A 21,532-nucleotide genomic window follows, 5' to 3' on the forward strand; every position below is an offset into this window, starting at 1 on the left:
TGATTCCTACTGCAAGTTCATAAAAACTTATTTATTTATTAAATGAAGCAAATAAATCAGCAAACATTATTATGTAATGTGAAAATAAATAGTTTCATATCTGAGTTACCTTATTTTGAAATTGTTTATCGGCATATCGGTCTATATTGCTCGAAGTAAGAGGGAGCATGGAGAAGAAAGCAATGAATACTAGATGGATAGGTACCGTAAGGGAACGGCGAGAGAAATTGGATTAGATGTTGAAGAGGGCATACCATATGAAACAGTATTACTTGAAACGTCACTTCCTTGTGGCTAACGTCTCTCGCCGTTCCCTTACGGTACCTATCCATCTAGTATTCATTGCTTTCTTCTCCATGCTCCCTCTTACTTCGAGCAATATAGACCGATATGCCGATAAACAATTTCAAAATAAAATCATCACGGTCGATACCTTTGTATGTAAAATGAGTTACCTTAGGTATATCAAAACTCGATTGTTGTGGACCTCTCCGCCAAAGGGACTCCGCATTGATTACGTAAGATATTTTTTGGAGATTTTCAACCCTACCTTCCCACACGGTAAGATTTTTTATATTAAAATTGAAAATATATTGTGTGGTGCAAGAAATCTCAACCTCCCCCTCTTCCAATAATCCCCTACGTAATAACTGAACGACCCCATAAGCATAAGCATAAGCTTAAGCATGGATGACCGCACAATTTGTAGTTGCTATTCCGTGATTGACCAGAACAATCGAAGTTGCACAGGGAATTTATGAATGGGGCTTGGGATTAGCTTACCATTCTTCAATGTGCACAAATCGAGAGCTCAAATTGTAAAAGTCAATAACGGCGTTGGCCACGTCCTTACGGTCATCGGGGAAGGGAAGGAATGTTAGTGTGACTACCGTTGTTACTAGAGACCAAGATCACCTCTGCATCTCCACGGTTGTCATGGAAAGGATATTGGGTTAGTGGGATAAGGTAGAGATCTGGGAGTCACCAACGTTTGGTGATGCGATCCATGATATATTCGCGAAATAATTCGATAATCGCATTGTACGCCGAACAAGTGTTCGTCACTCGCCCACGCAAGAGCAAGCGACGCGATCTATAGATCAAACACTATTAACGAACCAATCACTTTTTCACTACTTTACTACCGACGCCTGGCGATAGACCATTAATATTTGTTGTTTAAGCGTTTTCAAATTAATCTTTTGAATGCCGGCAATCAAAAGAGAAAACAATAACTTATTTATAGTATAAATAGTATTTCGCGAAATGCTTGTAGATTGTGCAGTAATATTTTTGCTCAATAACCAGTAAAAACAAAACCGATCCCTCCAGGGTCATCGGATTGTATAAAATAACGATACGCGTAAAAAAAAATCTCCGGCGACAAATACACGCGCGAAACCGTGAGCAAAATTTATCTGACGACGCAAAACCGAACTGTCCTGCTTGGGCTTCACGAAGCACTACCCAGCAAGACGCTCCAAAACAGGAAAAAAAATCTCCGGCGACGAAAACATGCGCGAAACCGTGAGCCAAATCTATCGGACGATGCAAAACCGAACTGTCCTGCTTGGGCTTCACGAAGCACTCAATGTTGCACATGTTTTTGGTATGATGCAATAAGTGTTTTCCATAGAAATATCAATCATTTTGACTTGAGAATAACTTTTGAAAAAGGCCTATAATTTTTTCCATGCAATTTATTTGGAAAATCTCGAAGACTTATTCAAACAGACTTAAGTCAGATAAGTTAACAAACTTACTGTATCAATCCTACGTGCTTCGCAGACGAAATTATACACGTTCCGCTCTGAACCAACTCTTTTTTTCACTTTTAGAACGTTTAATTTCCGGATTTACAAAACGACGAAAGTAAGATTCTCCACTTTTGCAACCTAACCGCTACTTTCGCCGCTTTGTTGTATAGGATAAAAAGTGACTTAACCACGAATCAAAACAAAACACTACTTGAGTCGATTTTACACTGGTACAAAAACGTCGTAAGTAACTGATTGAAACGGCTTATAATTATGTCATACAATTTTTGTGGGAAATAGTAGCAACTACCTAGTGTTTTGACGTGAGCTGAATACATGCAAAATTTAAGCGATGTACACGGTGAAAAAAGTTAAAAAAGGGGATTCATTTTAAAACAGTTTTAGAAGAAAGGTTATGATTCTTCTTAATTAACTTTCTCAAAACCGTATGACAGTTACTTACGTCGATTTGAAAAAGTAATCGAGAAATTCTAACACTGTGACTGTTAATTTCAGAGAAAAATGTTCTATGAAGTAGTTGTAGTGAACCGTTTGGGCTACAAGAAAATATCGTCCCCTTAATGCTACAACTAGATAACTCGAAAGTCAACATTTTGAGATATGCAACTTTGAAAATGTGACCGTTTTACAGAGTAATGGTTAATGGCAGAGAATATGATTGGAAAATAAACTTCAACTTATGTATTTTGATTCACACGCTTATGAGCTGTGGATATTTTTCAGATCTAATTGAGAATAATGTTTTGACATATTGAAGTCAAAAATTTCAAATTACGAGTTATCTAGTTGTAGCATCAAGGGGTCGATATATACACTGGAAGAATATTTTATTTATTTGCATGAAAAATTCAAAAATAGTTGTTAAATTTTAAATTACACAAAAACCCCATTTCTAACATTTTTTAAATGTTTACCATAAAATCTTGATAATGAACAAATGTTTGCGACAAAGTTTCATGATGGAGAAATTTTTAATAAAAAAGTTTTTCTGAGAACAACGTTTGATCTATTTTGAAAATTTTGCCAAAATATAACATCAAGAATCTTGATATGATTCTAAACTATAATGATTCTCTGGATAACTTCTCTATAAGAAGCCGTTCTCGAATTATATTGAGTTTAATGCAGAACATATTATTTAAATATTAGAATATGCCACTTTCATTAGTTATTCGCAATTCTCCGTTAATAACAATATGTTATCAAGAGGAAAGACCATATTTCGTTCCACTTATTTTCCTTGATGGAAAATCGCGAATAAATAATGAAAATGGCCTATTTTATTATCTAATTTATCATATTTTTTTGCATTAAACTTCAAGTAATTCGAATTTGGCTACTTCTAGAGAAGTGCTCAAGAGAATCATTATGATTCTGAATAATTGCGAGATTCTAATAGTATTATCACAATGTATTTATGTTGACAAAAAAAATCTAAATTTTGAAAATTGACCAGAAGTTTTTCTTATAAAAATTTGTTATTTGGACAAACAAACAAACATCAATTTACTATTAAGATTCTATGGTAAAAACTTAAAAAAATGGTAGAAATGGGGTTTTTGTGTAATTGAAAACCAATATTTTATTTATGTATTTTTCATAAAAATAAATAAATTATTTTTTCAGTGTATATATTTTCTCATAGTCCAAACGGTTCACTACAACTTCTTCATGACCATTTTTTAAATCGTCAGTTTCAGAGGTAGAATTTTCCATATAAGTTTAATGCAAAAATGTAAGGACTGTTCATTTTATAAAGTGGACACTTTGTTCATGCTATAACTTTTTTTATTAATTGATAAAATCGTAGTCGGTTTTCTGCGCATCGTTCAAGTATTATTCTACAATCCTATGAAAATATAAGATCTTAGAAAATGCTCTTGGTTGAAGAGCCAAATAGGCTATCCAAAAACTCCTAGGAGAAGCTGTTCGTCAAAGTTTAACATTGTTTTTCGCAAAACAAGAATCCTATTTTTTTTCTGAACAAATTGTATGTTTGTATCTTGTTTTAACTAAAGGTATAGCTTTAAAAAATCCATTTTATTCCATCATTCTCTGACATTAGGTAACTTTAGTGATTTACCCATTTATGGCCAAATTTGCTGATATACCATCCTTTCACTCCCAGAAGAGTAAAAAGCGTGTTCAAAACTAGTTTGGATTACTAAAAAAACTATATTTGTACAAACGACAGTCTAAAGGATAAATTTTACTGTTTATGGTTGTTTAACTAAAAAGTTTCATACTTTTAAAATCGTGTACGCATGTTTATCGATCTACAGCAAATTGTAAATGGTATTCTCCGAATATTTCAAATGGTAATCTCAGAATAACATATAATGAAAATAATATGTAGAAAGTAAAATCGATTTTATTACAGCAGTGTTGCCAATTTCGATGATTGTCAATGTACTTTGAAAAGTCTTCAAAGAATAAAGCAATTCTGTTTCTATTGTGCTTTAAATGTGACGTGGGGACAAAATAAACAACTCTTTGAACACGTAAGTTATATTTCATGTTAATACTATATTAGGACTTCCGTCAGGACGTACTTTTTATCAAAAAATTCTACTCATATCAGTTCCCTTCGAATTTAAAGTAGTTTTTTCTAAAAAATATAGGGAAAAAATGATTTAATTATATCATTAAAATTGTTGCTCCAAAAATAACTTGATTTTTTCCATCTGGCTTCTAATTGATAATGCTTTCAAAAAATAAGCCTTTTTCGAAAATAAAAAAAAAAATGGAGAATTTTCCAGCCCATTTCTAACAATCATTGATTTTGATAGCCACCAAAAATCGACCGTTCTAATCGTTGTTCCATATTCGTGTGAAAATTAATTATTTTGAAGAATTTTTATTATCACAACATTGTACAATACTTGTCGAACGATGTGCAGAAAACCGATTGAAATTTCATTTTTTCTTGTATTGGTGAATTTTATTCAAAGATAAGTCTTGCTGTATAGGAGTCGTTAAAGCAATTATTTCAGAACCAGCATTACGATGCCATTAAGTCGCAATGAGATGGACTCCAATAAATTGGTCAGATAAAGTTAAGTAACTAGAACTAGAATCATATCGCCATCCATCAAAGCGGTCTCAAAATGTTTAAAGGGTTTGGGTTTGGGTTGGGTTTTTTCAGAAATTTCTTAAAAATTCACATTATTGTATATTTCTTGGATACTCCTATTGATTACCTGGATTCACTGCGAATGTTACTTCTTGGAAACTCCAAAACCCCTTAAGAACTGATGCATATTGTGAACCCCCAGATGATACGCCATGCTCGCGTTTTTAAGAACATTATTGGGAATCTATAACATTACGTCGAATGACGTTTAGTTGAAAGCACATTTCTTGCATAATCTGGGATAACGCCCCACCATTGGTAACCTCGTGTGTAGCTCGAAGTTTCTGAGCAATAAGCTTCCAAACCAATACTGGTAGATAATGATCCTTTTTTCACCATAGCGTTGTGAAATAACGTGTAACTTCATTCAAATGCTCAGAAATAACGAGCTATACACATGGTTACCAATAGCTTTTAGGGCATTTGGTCGAATGAATTTTGCGTGAATGACAGCCTTTCAAGCAAGTGCTTGAGCCTCTAAACATTTAGCCATGAGTAACATTTTGAAACGGAATGATTAAGAACTGATTACGGAATTGAATCTCTCTCATGGTCAATCAAATTATTACGGCTTTGAACTTAATTACATTTCTTGAGCAAACATGAGAATCTACGCATCAGAAAAGGTGATTCGAGACTACTGAGGTTATGAAAATCAACCTAATTTCATTTGATTTCAGCTATTTTCAACTCACTCGACTCGCAGAATAGCCTGATTGAGACTAGACAGTAAGCAATATGTTTAAACGCATGGGGGTACTGGCAAAGAAACGTTGTTCAAATGTAATTGCAAAACAACGCTGTTCGGATATTGATTGGTGATTAGATGGCATGTAGTTTGTTCAAGGTGTAGTTTGAAACAAGGTACCAGTAAGAGCACGAAGTCATATTCGTACTCATCTTTTCAATAATTGAATAACTATATATATCAACAACAAAATGCCTAAATTCCTTGCAATTTCTGTTCGGATAAGTGCTAAAATGCAATTTCCTATTGCAATTTATTACTTTTCGACCAAATGTCCTCTCGGTCAAATGTCATTCGACGAACTGTCATTAGACCAAATGTCATTGGACCATTATCATTATCATTGTCATTGTCATTAGCCATGTTTTTCGACCAAATGTCAGATTGAAGCATATGACATTTGGTAGAAAGGACATTTAGCCGAATAGGGACGTTTCAGATGGTTTTAGGACATATCGTTGAAAGACATTTGGTCAAATGACATTTGGTCGAAAGTACATTTGGTTGAAAGGATATTTGGTTGAATAGCTTCACAGATGTTGATTTTTTTTGTCAATTCATTATTCTTTCAAAAGATCATCATTCTTTGAAAAACAAATTTCCATTTTTTTTTTCGTTATTATTCAGTTCATAGAATAGCAAACATTTTGGGGCCTTCCTTAACCGAGTGGTTAGAATCCGCCTGCTGAAGGTGTCGTCCTCACTGGGTCACAGCCTGCTTCTCAGCTTAGTGTTGTTATGAGCACTTCCACAGTTATCGACTGAGAGCTTTCTTTGGCAACGTTGCCATTTTTGCATTTGTATATCGTGTGGCAGGTACGACGATACTCCATGCCCAGGGAAGTCAAAGAATTTTCCATTACGTAAAGATCCTGGACCGACCAGGAATCGAACCCAGACACCCTCAGCATGGCTTTGCTTTGTAGCCGCGGTCTCTTACCACTCGGCTAAGAATGGCCCCCTGTCCACTAATGTAAGCTACCTAAATACCACGTTAGACATCACGGGGAGAGGTGAAGTCATGAATTGATGAAATTCGGACCACATGGCTGGTATACTAGGATTTGATTCAAGTCTTCCAAGCTCTTATTTGAGTGCTTAAGTAATTTTGCTTATTGAATTTCTCCATTAGCAACCGAAATGCTATATCAACTCACTAAGTGTATTGTAAAGATTTGTCTTCAACGATAAAAATATAAGCTTTAAAAATATAAAATTAAAAAATTTTTTAAATAAAAATAAAAATACAAGTATTAGAAATGACCTTTATTTTGTACTGTACACATTGCGTTTTATTGTATCTTCAACTTTATACAAGAAGAATGCCCCCTTGAAAAACCTTTCCTATATGAGCAATGATGAAAGGTCCCACTTGCACCGGGATACTTTATGAAAAAAGCGAGATTATGATATAGAACTTCGTCACTTCGTCACTTTTAGTGTTAATCTCAAACATCGAAGAGGTTTCTACGTTTTAAAGTTTAGAGACCCCGAAAGCTTTTCGCAGTCAGATTAAGATTCAACTCATCCAATTGGCCAAACAAAACGCATCATGACACAACACATGATAGTGTTAATAAATTTGTTTGCAAAAGTGTTGAAGTTCATATTCCAACACATCATACAACAGATCTTGATTCGCTCTGATAGTTGCTGCCACTCCACTACTGCTCTTAATAATACTGGTTGTCAGCTGTTATGTACCAAAACACTTCACATAGCGTGAACGTATTATCCTTTTTCACTCTTTATTCCACGTCTAATGATTCCTTGGCACAAGACAAACTCTCCTTTTCTTACACGCTTGTCTTATCACAGCCATATAAAGAGCTCACACACTCTCTCAAAAATCTGTGCCTCCTCCACGGCCAACGTTATCTATCCACACAGTTCTCCCGAAGCTGTCACGCATCGAATAATACGACGACTTCGAGGACATCAACCAACATCCACTAATTACGTAAAACAGTTTTCGACCTACCTTCCTTCCTCTCCTATACGTAATGAAAGGACGACTCCCAAGTCGGCGATGTCGTTAGGTATGACTCGAAGATGCAGGAAATTTTCCCAAATCTCAGCGTCTTAGTTTTTATCTGTTTTTAGGAGTTTTTCGCTTAATTCCACAAACAGCCATCTTCCACCACCCACACCCAACGGTATTCACCTTGCACACGTCTGCAAAGCTGAACGGGGTTCGCCTCTTGGAAGAAAACGACAGCCCAGTATTAGCATTCCAGTGTCCCTCTGTTGGCAGCCCCTCCGGCGTTCCTTCGCTTATCACAGCCCATGTCGCAAGACGTTGTTTTCCCTTCGAATTGGTGAAGAGGGGATGCTGCTTCGAAGAAGAATACATAAATTTTCATCAGTCACTAGATACAAGCCGGCCTGAAGATGGTAGCTGACGCTACTCTCGTGGCTAATGGCTGTCTTGTATGGCCGGTGTGGGATGTGTTTGCAACGCACAGCTCCCCGACTTTAATTAGTGGAGTGGGGGATAGGAATGTTTTCTTCTTGCAGTTCTGCTGTCTTATATTTAAAAATACATACATATATAGGGCCGTACACCCCTTTTGTGCGAATGAGGATTTGCCGCCTTAAGATTAAAATTTTATCATAATGTATATTTCTCGTAGGTGATTTGTACAGTGCTTCTCTGTTAGTTAGATATTAAAATGCTCTTTTTGTCAATTATAGAAGCTGTGACGTATAATATAATAATTTACTTAGTAGAACATAAACAAAAACTTGATTAAACCTCGTTAACGTCAATTTACTCGGTTCACGACTGTGTCTCTCAAACTTGGATTTCCACCCACGCTAATCAGATCTTGTGCATCTTATTACATTTTGTATATGGGGATTTTTTTTATTTCCGTACAAAGTGGGCCGAAGGGTCTCAGATTTTCATGAAACTTTTTCCACAGGCAGCGCTCATCAATATATAAATAAAAAAAATTGAGAAAAATTCAGGGTCGCTTATTTTCCCGGAAAACTCAGTTGGATTTTTTTTTCTTTTCCTCTGACACTACTTACTTTGAAAAATCATAACTCAAGAACGAAGCATCGTAGAAACAAAGTTTTTTAATGAAAATTAAGGTGAAGATAAATCGAAGCCCAAGTTAAAATTTTCAAGAGCACGGATCTGGAGAACCGAACATCCGTTCAAGCTGAAAACTTAATCGATTGGTCACTAGCTGGTGGTGACCAATCGATTAGGTTTTCAGTTCAAACAGATGTTTGGTTCTCCAGATCCGTGCTCTTTAAAATTTGAACTTTGGCTTAGTTTTATCTTCACCTTAAAGCAAATTTTCTCAGGAATAAAAAAAATATTTTCCACCGTTGAGAAAATTCGTAAAGAAAAGCCGGAAAAACTATGCTACAACTCGTGGAAAATTTTCACAAATATATTTTTTTGACAAGATGCAATTTTTGAATTGTACTTTTTTCATTTTTGAGTTATGGCCAATTTTGTAAAAATTGTGCAAATGTGCCATTAAGAGCCTTTTCTTTGAAAAATCATAACTCAAGAAAGAAGCATCGTAGAAACAAAGTTTTTATTATGAAAATGAAAGCAAATTTTCCCAAAAAAAAAATTAACTGGAAAAAGTTTTTCTCAAAATTTTCCACCGATGAGAAAATTCGTAAAGAAAGCCTGAAAAACTGTGTTCCAATTAGTGGAAAACTTTCAAAAATATATTTTTGAGAAGGTAATTTCATAAGCTTTAATCGCTGAAATTTTTGAAATGTACTTTTTTCTTTTCGTTTTTGAGTTATGGCCAATTTTGTGATAAATGACCATATAAGCCTTTTCAACAAATTGCAACATCGGTGGCAAAAAATTGAGGCAGAAACAGTTTTTTTTCAGTGTTTCTTAGCGGTGTTTTTTTTCATGAAAAATATCATCCACTCCAACTTATACTTCATTAAAACCAATCCCATATCTTTTTTTTTCAAATGTTTTAGAAAATTTGCAATTGCTTTGATAAAAAATCTTTGTTTTTCCGATGCTTCGATTGAAATATGGGTTTTCAAAGAAAAGGCTTATATGGTCATTTTCCACAAAATTGGCCATAACTCAAAAACGAAAAAAAAGAACATTTCAAAAATTTCAGCGATTAAAGCTTATGAAATTACCTTCTCAAAAATATTTTTTTGAATTTTTTCCACTAATTGGAACATAGTTTTTCCGGCTTTTCTTAACGAATTTTCTCAACGGTGGAAAATTTTGTGGAAAACTGATTCCAGTTATTTTTTTTTTATTCCTGGGAAAATTTGCTTTCATTTTCATAAAAAAAAACTTTGTTTCTACGATGCTTCTTTCTTGAGTTATGATTTTTCAAAGAAAAGGCTCAAAATGGCACATTTGCACATTATTTACAAAATTGGCCATAACTCAAAAACGAAAAAAAGTACATTTCAAAAATTTCAGCGATTAAAGCTTATGAAATTATCTTCTCAAAAATATTTTTTTGAAAATTTTCCACGAGTTGGAGCATAGTTTTTCCGGCTTTTATTTACGAATTTTCTCAACGGTGAAAAATTTTGTGGAAAACTTTTTCCAGTTAATATTTTTTTTTATTTCTGAGAAAATTTGCTTTCATCTAAAAAAAAAACTTTGTTTCTATGATGCTTCGTTCTTGAGTTATGATTTTTCAAAGTAAGTAGTGTCAGGGGAAAACAAAAAAATTCCAACTGAGTTTTCCGGGAAAATAGGCGACCCTGAAATTTTCTCAATTGTTTTTTATTCATATAATGATGAGCCCTGCCTGTGGAAAAAGTTTCATGAAAATCTGAGACCTTTCGGCCCAAACCCGTACGGAAATAAAAAAAAATCCTCTAGTGTTAAAAGGATGAAGAATGTGTTTTAGATTTGCAATATATGATCCGCTGTGGAACGAATTTTTGACTCATGCGCCAAAATGTCGCTATTTACTTAATTGAAAGATTTTCAGTTCATTGCTGATTTCAAAAATATCAAACCACATCAAGTTTGTTGAAAATGTATCTAATGTTGATTTAAGCCAACTTTCATTTAAGTTTACCAGCTTATTTGTCGATTGATGCATTTAGCAATCCTAAATTTACTGTACACACATAATTAGAATCATGAAATACGCAAAAATGTTATTTTTGTAACGCTGTGATAAGGTGAAACATCCCGGAATCTTAAGATGGCCGTCACAATGGCCGACTTGTGCACCTACTCGCGTTTTCAAAGGCACTAAACTGAAGAAATAGTGGGCAAACAATCCTGATATTCTTACTTTAAGCTTTCTGCTAGAACACAAAGCCAAAATAATAAGTACATTATTGTAGAATGCTTCCTTCGTCAGATTAGTGATTTTGAAGTTTTAATGCAATTTTGAAAATTGTATTCTAAACTGTTTCACCTTAAAGAGAAAGCGTAGCATTGTTGTTTTGAATTTTATTTTGAATCGTGTGTCATCCAATTAAGATACCAACATCTCTCAGAAGCATCCAAGCCAAGTGGAATCTTGGAAACATTTAAAAAAACATACACCTACTCATATACCTGTATACGTGCCTCACACTCGCTTGATCTTATTTTCAATCAATAATCCGTCTCCTCACAAGAGGATGAGTCGTAAGCAGATGACCGACATGGTGTGGTATTTCACATTAACGTTCGCCCCAACAAAGGTGGAAGCCCTCCGTCTTTACTGTCTTAAGACAACCATACCACACTCCACTCATCATCATCAACAGCGCCGTGATGAAGATGATGAAGGTAGCGAGGACCAAGACGAATACTTTGACTAGGGATGAATCGCTCATCCCATCCACCCACCAGACGCCGCCCGGGAGTGGGAGGCTACATATTTTGTTTTTCTTTAAAACTTTTAACTCCGGCCAGCATCTCATGCACTCATACATACAGCGGGCGAAGAGCGACTTACTCGCACGATTCTCATTAGCAGAAGACTGGTGGGGGCCGCCTCGAAGAAACGGCACATAAAATCCTTGCCCTCACGCGAGGCGAAAAAAGGGAAAATTAAAAGTATTTCTGTGTTCGTGTTGGCTGCTGGTCTCCGGTAGGCAAGACGAAGGCCAGGAACGTCATTATGGCCATCCTAGCGGAAAGAAACGCGCTCCGTTGCGTTAGTGGGGAGGGGTAGGATGCTGTGGGTGGCCGTGTGTTTGCGCGCACCAGAGATGCCAGATGATTTTTTTCGATGTCTTCCAATTGTACGAAAACATGTCTTCCACTTCGAAAATTTAAATTATCAGAGCAACTTCAGTTAGTGATCTGAATTAGGGCTAAGTTATGGGTTCAGTCAGAGATCAGAAGAAAATTGAATTTCAGCAAAAGTTTAAGATGTTATGAGAAAGCTATACTCATAAAGGAAGTTTGGATTTGAAATAAAGTGACAATGATTACAACAACAAATATTAAAATAATTTTAAATAGTTTGAGTGTGTTGCTAAAAAACAAAGCAAATAAGTGCAGCCCTTTTTTAAGAAATAAACATTTTCGTATCTGGTACATCTTAAACACCGAAAAACATATACAAAAATAACATATACATTAATTTCCAGATTTCCTGGAGACAAATCAACTGATAAATGTGATTTTTTTAAGAGAAGCTCCTTATTACCTGACATTGTAAATATATACATTTTCAGAATAAGAGTTTGAAAAATTCACAACATTTTCTTCCAATTCAAATTATTTTATTCTTAAATGTTTTCTAAATATCTTCCGTCTTCCAAATGTGCAAATACCTACCATTCCACTCATTATCTTTCGATGGAAGCCACGTCTTCCAACCTGGCATCCCTGGCTCGCACTGGCAGAGAGTGTGTCTTTTACGCGTAAATGAGAAAAAGCTAAGACCAAGTTCTTAATAAGATGTATACGAGCGTCGTCTTCTTCGTCGGCTGCTGTCGAGACTTGGATGCTGCAAATGAGAAGGGATACCGCCGTCATAGCAACGGGCATCTTAGGCAGCTCATATAAGAAACAAAGATCCTGGGACTTGTGGAGAGGTTGTGGAAAGAGGACGCGTCGAGAAGGGGTGAGGATTGAACGCAAACACGGCTCACCGTCTCTGCCGTTGTCGTCCGGTGCGGTTGAAGGAAGTTTTCTTTTGATTTTTCGAGGGTATTATAAACGAAAGGAGGGAAAAATTCTATTCTGGCGACAGTGCACGCTGGGGTGAGCAAAGGTCCTAATGAAGAAGTTTGCGAAGGGTTCGAATTCGGTAAAAAGGGTTATGAGATGCAGGAACATACTGGCTGAATTGGCGAAATTCCTTCGGTTCATTGAATGCATTATAAGGGATTTGAATTAAATACAAAAGTTTCTATAGTTTCGGCCACAATATTTTTATCCGGAGAAAAATACAACTTATGCAAATGTCATAACAAATATTCGTTAGCAATATTTAACAGAGACGCCTAAATACATATTATACAATTTATTTTATAAAATGTTGATTAAATTCAATTTACACAGCAAACAATACATTTTTTTCTGCACATCAGTTCCGTCACATATATGGTGTACAATTATAGCCCTTCTAGTTGACGAATATAAGACAAAACCCAAGCAAATACGATCCAAGGGAAAATCGGAATAGCCACGGAAACTGACTTATACTATGGTTATCAAACTCGATATCGAGAACCGGAATATCAAGTAAGGGAGAATTCACGGTGTTATCCTCAAGATTCCGGATATTTTCGAACTAATTTTGAAAAAAAATCAGTACTTCGCCGATCACTGCAAGCATACGTTATTGATGATTTGGCAAAGAAAGCTCTGATTTAATAACTGTGGAAGTGCTCATAAGAATACTTAGCTGATAAGCAGGATCTGTCCCAGCGAGGACGTTAATGCCAAGAAGAAGAAGATAAAAGAACATTCAAGAGCGGATAAAGTAACCTCAAAAATCAAAAATAGAATTTCACACCCTTGACGAATTTTATAAGCATATAAATTGGGCACACTAAAAATAGAAGATTTTTGCTGAATATATTCGTTTAATTACATGGAACCGATTTTGTAAAATGTTTTCTAGCATCTATAAACATAGCAGGTTCACAAAATTAAAATTTTATTGAGAGATGTTTTTCAGTTGGTTTAAATATGCTGCGGGGCAAATAGGGCAGCAGGGTTTCTCATTAATACGCATTATATATTCTTGAATTCTTGAATAATTTATCAATTTTTAGATATTAATGTATTATCTATTTTGTATTAAGTTAAAGCATCTAAGACAAGCTTTTCTAAGCGTATTTGAATAATTTCGAAAAAAATCACATTCCCATAAGGGGTGCTCATTATACCCCGACTTGTAAAAAGTCTAACCAGGCAATCGTTAGGCAACGATTTGTCGTTTCGATTGTGTCGTTCACACACATGGCCCTCTGTTAAAAAACATTTTCAACTTCTATTCACTTCTCTCGTCGCTCGCTTGTGATTCTATCCATCTTGTCATTTCATTACTTTCGTTACTCCCTTTCACTCTGAGTACAGTATTGCATTAACCGAGAAAACCCAATAAATTTTCATAATATTAAAATCATGCGGTGATTAAACCTTATAAATGTAGAATCAATTTGGCAAAGAAATTTAATTTCAGTTCGAATAGGATCACTTGGGCAAATTAGGGGTATGCGAGATTAGACGCGAAAAATCCAATAAGTAACGTCACTTTCGTATCAATCTCCGAAAATATGCCAACGATCGATAGAACTGTTATACATGCCGAACAATATAGTTAACAGGTCGAGGCGACAAATTTTTGCCTGTCTAGTGTTAGTAGTGACCAACACTACAACATCTAGCCGTTCGAGACCAGGACGTTAGGCAACGATTTTTCGTTTCGATTGTGTTGTTCACACATATGGCCCTCTGTTAAAAACAAATTTTCAACTTCTATTCATTTCTCTCGTCGCTCGCTTGCGATTCTATCCATCTTGTCATTTCATTACTTTCGTTACTCCCTTTCACTCTGAGTACAGTATTGCATTCACCGAGAAAAGCCAATAAATTTTCATAATACTAAAGTCATGCGGTGATTAAACCTTATAAATGTACTTAAATCAAGTAAAGTACTGTAAAAAAGATTTGTTGATATTTTTCTCTACATACATACTTAAGAGCATCTTCAAAAGGCTTGACATGTTGGCTAAGATCAGAAATTTGATAAAAATATTATTAGACGAAAAAAGTCTTATTTTGTTCTGGTCATTTGTTATAATCAAAGTCCATGTTTTCATGATTTTTGATAATTTACACATATTTTTAAATTCATATTATTTCTAATATTTTTTTATCAAGGATTATAGTTGTAAGAAGCTCAGTTCAACCGTGTATAACGATATTTTATTGAAATTAATTCATTCCGTCTCAAAATTCGGGGTGTTCATCATTGCCCCTTCCTCTCCTAACAGATCATATATTAGAGAACAAATCTTATCTACTAAATTAGGGTCCCCTTAATCTATGAAAGAGATGGCAAAACTTCTTCAACTAATAAATTGTACCATTTAATTACTAAAATAAAGTTTGAACATCCGTTAAATACACACAAATTCCTTTAAAGTGCGGTTCTATGATAGAAATACTAAACTGAATATCATAATCACTTCTCTAAAAGTAGCCATTTTTGAGTTATATCAACTTCAATGCAAAAAATGATTATTTAAATAAGAAAACAGGCCATTTTCATTAGTTACTCGCGATTTCCCATCAAGAGCAAAGTTGACGGCATCGAGCTCTACCCGATTCTTTCACCTGTACACTGAGAAAAATCTACACGCCAAAGTAGTGTGTTTTACTTAAAGATTTGCGCAATGAGGAAAACCACATGACTTGAGTGTGGTAGCCATATGGATTTCGTCATTGACTTCGCGGTATAATAACATGTGTATGAGAAACAAACATGAATGTCTGAATAATAAACCATGAAAACCAACTGATTTGCTTATTGAATTCGAAATGTAATGGCTTTAGATAGTCATGTGTGATAGAACATGAATGTCATGAGACTAAAAGAAGAAATTTGATAGAAGAAATCTTGCTCCCCCAAAAAATTTGGGTTCGAGGCTCCTCTGCTTGTCGCAAGCTCACTTGAATGTTTTTTTTTCAAACAAAAAGTCAGCAACAAGCGGGGCGCCGCAAATCCATAATTTGGGAAGCCCGGGATTAGCATATTTCATTCTATTCGAAGCTGAAAGCTAGGAAAATCTGTTAGTGGAATTCGATTTTTCTCTAACACTATACACTATATCCAACGCTGGAAGTAATGCATTTTATTTATAGAAAATTAGAATGAACTTCTCATATTCACTCGGACATCTTCACTAATAGAAAGAAAAACGAATCCGCAAATTTTCCTCTAACACTTTCAGCTTCAGAATTTGCCTCTTTTCTTTGGAACATGATGATGACTGTCGTTCGACACGAGGTCCATCCGCAATTTAGTTCGCTATGGATTGATCACTAATAATTTAGAAATTTGGAACGCGGAAATCGACAGCAAGCTTATCGATTTCAAATCGACTAACTTGAACATGATGATCATGACACAAGATAATCATAAGTTAAACACACTGAATCCGTGTTGGGTGATGATCCATAGCACCCATAGGTTGGCGCATAAGAATTTGAAATGGAAAGCTTTAGGAACTTATGTGGAAAACTATGAAATTCATGTTGTCGGTTGATGAATCAGTCCATGAAGCAAAACTAAAGAATTGAATGTGTAATACACACGAAGTTTGTAGGAAAATTACAACAAATCGACATAGACGTTCATGAATCCATCCATAATTTTAAACACACGGATTAAGCGTGTGGATTTTTTTTTCAGTGTAAAGTGAGTAGCGAGAGCAGACTAGACCTGAGAGAGACTCGCGAAGAGAAAAAATATCAACGTCATTTGCAGCCCAGATCCCGCTGTCACGAAACGTCAAATGCAGCCCATCGTTTTTATGGCTGAAAAAGTGAATAGTATGGTTTTCAAAATAAACTACTATTCAAAACCTCAGTCAGTGGAGCAGATTTTCCATAGATGCTGATGAATCTACACACAAGACTAGTTATTTATAATATCTGTTTCGTTTGCTGGCATGAAATTTCACCCAAAATGCCGTTTATGCTTCGGTGTGATGCAAACGCAATAAATTTTTGCTGAGATGGTCATGTGAAAGTTTGAACGGTTTGCGCAAGATTGATATAAACATTGAGTGGAATAAGAAAAAAAAAACTCAGCAATCGCAGAAAAAGAAGACCGTCTCCGCGAGTCTCGTCTCAGGACTATGGACCTATGCACGAGTTCACTATTTGACGTTTGAGCGGTGCCGTGTTATATACGTGACCATGGCAACGAGTGAATTCGGCACCGCTCAAACGTCAAATTAGTGAACTCGTGCATCGGTCCATACAAGCGATATGCGCGACCGGTCAACTACGATGAGAGGCCATTGATGATGATCTGTTGTCATACGAAAAGGTCAAAACGAAAACAAACCTGAAGGGGCACAAGTTTAAGTATAGTTTGCGAAGTAAAAAATATATCTTTCCGTGTGAATTTGTATCACAAACACGGTTAATACGGTGGTGTAATTACGGTAAATTGAACTTATTTGCGGAAACAATTGTGAGTTTGATAACATGATATGTGATTAGGTAGTCCTAGGGATCGAAACCATCTACAGTAGTAGTGCCTAGTAACATCAATATCGTTGCAAGAGGGAGAATGAACTATTTCTTGTAAGTCTTTAACAAATTAAGGTGAAATGTGAATTTAAAAAAATATTTTCAGCTTGAGCTGAACATCAAAAGGACTGCAACAAAACAGTAGTTTTTTGTCTCGACCGATTCCGAACAAGCAACACATTTCCGAGAGTATAGGCCATATTTATTTCCGCTCTCTTATTTTTCTTGATGAATAACTGAAGAAAATAACCTATTCTATTATTTAACTCATTTGTTTTACACAAAGCTATTATAATTCTAAATTGACTACTTCTAGAGAAGTGATCATGATTATGACTATGGATTAAAATGATTTCAAGGTTTTTATTATATCATCAGAACGTATTTATTTTGACAGAAAAACAAAATTTGGAAAATCGGCTAAAAGTTTTTCTTATAAAAACTATTTTATTAAAAATTTGTTCTTAATGAAACTTTGGCCCAAAAATCTGTTTCCTATCAAGATTCGATGGTGAAAATTGAAAAATATTAATAATGTTTTTTGTGCTATTTAAAATGAAAGTTTTATTTTTAAATTTTTCATGAAAAAAAAATGTCAGTGTATATTTTTTGTAGTCCAAATTGTTCGCTACAACTTCTTCACATTTGGACATTTGGTCGAAAAGAATTTAATTGCTTTAAAAACATATGACATTTGGATGGAAGGACATTCAGTAGAAAATTATGTCGAATAGGGTGAAATATTGTCGTACAGAGTGCTATTTTGATATTAATACACAGTGATAGGGGCAGTGAAAAAAAGAGTGCTTATATGGTCCATTTGAGTGATGCAAATTTTGAAATGTTGGCTCCCCTATGCTTAAACGATTTATATTAAGGTAAATAGCATCCTCCCAAAGTTTTAAATGATTCGGAAGAAATTTGACTGTTCACAAGCCATTTGAAGTTATATGGAGTTTACTATGGAAAACGCCAACTTTCTATGTTCAGGCCTCTATCTCTTCGACTTAATATATTCTGGAAAAGTGAGCAATCTCTGCCTATGTGAAATCCTTTCAGCTACAACTTTGCTGAAGACCACGTTTTGATAGGACTTAAGGATAAATTGCTATTCTTAATCATAAACTGGGTGTGTATTTTGTATGCTCAACCAACTGCTCGGCAGGCAGCAATGGTGTTCCTGACGAGTAGAATAGATCAAAATAATCCAGGCTACTATGTTCTACAGCAAAACAGCAGTGTTGCTTTGAAAGTAATTGAATAATCATCTCAGCATGATTTAGACTTTGTTATCACTAATAACAAATTATCCTTACGTCCCCCCAAAATGTGGTCTCCGGCAAAGTTGTAGCTGGGAAGATTTCACGTGAGTAGAGTTTGTTCATTTTTCCACAAATTATTATTACGAGCAGTTAGAGGACTGAACACAAAAGGTTGGTATTTTCCATAGTAATTTCCATAGAAACTTAAAATGGCCTGTGCACAACCAAATTTCTTCCAAATCACTTCAAATTTCGGGAGAATGATTTTCATCAAAATTGATTGAACGGCATAGGGGAGCGAAATCTTCAAAATTTGCATCAGTCTAATGGTCCATGCTATTACTGGAGGTTGCATATTCTAGAACAACATGATAGAGTTCAAGAAATCTGTTTTGATGAAATTCATTGAACAAACATCAACTCTACAATATGCGATGAATGATATTTTGGGGTTCCAGTTGCTCACTCTGACTTTCTCACAAAATCGACTGAATCCTTGTATTTTTGACTTTACTTGATGTCATTTTTTCTCATTCAGACTTGTTCTTCGAATCAGATGAATCATAACGAACTGATTTCAAATAAAAGAAAGTAAACTTTTGTGAACTCGTTTCACGTCACGCGATCACGGATAAAAGCTCTTTTCTTGTTTGATTATTTCGGATGAAATCAATTATCAGACGAAGTCATCGACAGCGTTATCAAAGCTACATGCCCAAGGAAGGTAATTTAGTTGAAAGTCACATTAAATTATTTACTATAATAAGCAAAATGTATCTTTCTGGCCGACCATCTAAACTGGCCCCTGATATTCTACATATGGAACTATACGCTTGACAATTTGTTTGTTCTATGCCCGACCGTACAAAGTCTGATCCCACATTTCAAATTATTTTCCACGGTCGTACGCTCTTATACCTGATACTTAACAAAAGCTTCGCGCACTCACACTGAAAGTGTGTCAGCAGTTTTATGTTTCCAACATTTAGCAATAAATAGAGTATTGTTTGTAGGAAAATAAAAAAAAGCTTAATAATACGAAAAACATAAAAATATTAGTTTTATTGAATTTGACAGAATTACATTTGAACTACTACAAAATGAACAATGACAAGAATTGGGTAAGACCCAATATTTATTCATTGTGCAACAAATTAAGTTCGTTTTCAAATCTTTTAAACCAAACGATTTTCCAGTTAAGCCATTCGACCAAATGTCCCTTCGACCAAATGTACTTTCGACCAAACGTTATTCGACCAAATGTCCTAAAGCCCTAGATATCAACTCATAAGACAATACTGAATATTGCATGAATCTATGACATTTGGTCGAAAGACATTTGGTCGAAAGACATTTGGTCGAAAGACATTTGGTCGAAAGACATTTGTTCGAATGACGTTTAGTCGAAAGTACATTTGGATGAACAGACATTTCGGTGAATGGACATTTGGTCGAACCTAAATAGTATGAAAACAATGTTTCATCATAGTCCGAATATTGTTGATACTCGCATTTTATCGCCAATATATTTTTTAATGCTTATTCTGCGAGCTGTGGCGAGCTAATCTCAAATGGAAGCAAACCGAGTTTTATCATATCAATCATCACGTCCCTTTTCTAACTATTTTTCGGTTGTTTCATCGTAAGCATCCAATGCCCTGTTGTTTACCTAAAGTTATCAACACCGTCAGCAAAGCCAAAGTCCTCTAAATTCAAAAGTAGTGAAAATATCAATTCTTACCATTGCGAAAGCCCCTGTTCGGAAAATGAGTCATGTTAGGAATTTGAGCCAAACGGTATTTTCTCAAGGAATGGCATGAAACTGGAATTCGATTGAATTGACCATAAGTAGAAAAAAGTATTCTGTTCCAGATGTTTGAGATGTACTTCAACAATTTTTCCTGCTGTTTCAAGTATGATTTCGGCATCTTAAAATCGTACCAACGTCCGTAAGCTTCACGATCCGGAATTCAAAACAAGATCCCGCACACATTAACCGCATTTCGGCCAATTGTCTTTTTTTTTCATCAAATGATCTTTCAATAAACCATTTCGCTTTCGAGCAAATAACCATTCGACAAAACTTTGTTCCTCCAAATATCATCCGATGAAATGTGTTGAAGACTTTCGACCAAATGTCATTCGACAAAGTGTCCTTAAGCCGGTTTGACTGTAGTGTAGTATTCAATGAGTATATTAAATTTTATCAAAAAGATCTTTCATGAAAAAAGGTCCTAGACAACGGCCCCGGGGACCTCATATTAGTAAATCCGGCCCTGATAGAGTGCAATCATGTGTTTCAAGAGCAGTCATGTCAGAATGCAAAAATCATATCATCAGCGGCTCATTGTTAACAATCAAAGAAGTTCTCGTAGCACAGCTAAGTGGAAAGCAAGCAAATTTCAAGTTTAACCCCTCTACCGGCAGCTTCATTTTTTACCGCAGGAAAAAAATTCAAATCGCGATAACTTTTTTGTTTCTCGGTATTTTTGCACCATTTTTTCACAAGTTCTCAAAAAACTCTTCTAGTTTGAGGATCCGGGTCGATATTGATCATTGGTCATCTGAATCCAGAGATAAGAAGTGTTTTATGTGAGGAAACTCATCAATCTGACGAGTTTATCCACAGTGTTTTGCGGGTTTGATGTAATTAGTATGAATAAACGAGTTATAATGTGAACTTTCATGCGATTTCTGGTTGTCTGGGAAGCTTCATTTGCAAAAATAAAATTATTTGGCGGCCATATTGGATTTTATCAGTTAAACTGAATTTTCATAGTTTTCGCACCACCGATTTCAAAAGTTTTCGCATCATTGGAAAGCTGAGCTGGCTTTACACAAAAACCAGAGGTGCATGCTTTTTTTTAATCAAAAGTTATGTGCGATTTTGTAAAACATTTTTTATTGCGCTGGTGCAATTTG

This window comes from Aedes aegypti, chromosome 3 (genome assembly GCF_002204515.2).
Source record: "Aedes aegypti strain LVP_AGWG chromosome 3, AaegL5.0 Primary Assembly, whole genome shotgun sequence".
In the NCBI taxonomy this organism is placed as follows: Eukaryota; Metazoa; Arthropoda; class Insecta; order Diptera; family Culicidae; genus Aedes; species Aedes aegypti.